The sequence below is a fragment of the Pyrus communis genome, chromosome 15 (assembly GCF_041283825.1).
Source record: "Pyrus communis isolate YQ-2024b chromosome 15, ASM4128382v1, whole genome shotgun sequence".
Lineage (NCBI taxonomy): Eukaryota > Viridiplantae > Streptophyta > Magnoliopsida > Rosales > Rosaceae > Pyrus > Pyrus communis.
The window spans coordinates 23,902,501-23,903,492 of NC_142579.1; the positions used below are offsets into that span (position 1 = coordinate 23,902,501).

General features: G+C 36.3%; 1 pseudogene across 1 annotated transcript in view; it reads right to left on the reverse strand.

The window, feature by feature from the left end:
* The window catches only part of LOC137718006 (protein transport protein SEC24 B-like), a 14,150-nt pseudogene extending 13,510 nt beyond the window's left edge, over positions 1-640 (reverse strand). The window contains exons 1-2 of the transcript XR_015956097.1: positions 488-640; positions 244-363 (exon numbers count right to left, since the gene is read on the reverse strand). The product of XR_015956097.1 is annotated as a protein transport protein SEC24 B-like (transcript). The remainder of the gene's footprint in view (positions 1-243; positions 364-487) is intronic.
* Positions 641-992: the final 352 nt, after the last annotated feature.

The window sequence follows — 992 nt, forward strand, 5'->3', positions numbered from 1 at the left end:
TAATCTAAAATGTAGTCTGTCTATAACAAACTGATAAAATTAACAAACCTCTATTAAAAGAGGAGGGGGAATAAAAAGGTAAATTCAAGTGAAGTTCATTATATTTATGTCTAAGCCTTATGAACACTAAATGCAGAGATACAGAACCATCAGGACAATGTAACATCGTGGACAGTACAACAATCACATTCTGTATAACAAAAGTAAATTTGGAACATTATGCATACAGACAAAATAACTCACAGGAAGATCAGCAATAACTTGACTGATTGCACTGCAAGCTGCAGCAGTTGCACCAGTTTGAATGGCATTCATGGACACGTCAATGAGAAAGAAGTACACAGCTGGCATGGGATCACGCACCTGAATTATAAAAGCCAAATAATAAAAAATGAGATGATCAAGAGATGACAGATAAAAGAATAGTAAGTCTAGTGAACTATGAAAAAATTAGTTCAGTTATAACTGCATAGCATAGTCAACAAACCATGTATTCTTTTGAAGCAACAAATTCAACTGTTCCTCTACATAGCTCAGGTCTTTCATCAGCATCTCTACATCTACCATCTGGCCCAAGATTGCAGTGGTAGTCACGGGGAGTCTCATCAGTAAATCCTGCAGAAGAAAGGGCATACGTTGTAGGGTCACCTCTTCTGCATAAATAGAAACAGTGCATACTACACCCTTATCCAGAGTCCAAAGTAGAGACCTTCAAGATGCCAAGAGCAAAACTAGAATGGTAAACAACATACTCTAGAGAAGGATTTACATTTAACTAATGGCCTTCTAAAATATTTGAAAAGATTGCTTGAGAAACTGAAATGTTGTCCCAACACGTTTATGATACAGATAAAAGTTCAATTACTTTCCCAAGCCAAATAAAACAGTGCAAACCTACAAACCAACACGAAAAAAGAACAAAAAAAGAGCATAGACACTGCCATGAAGAAGTTTCGGGACCACAAATTTGTCCTGTTACTTAAACTGAAAGA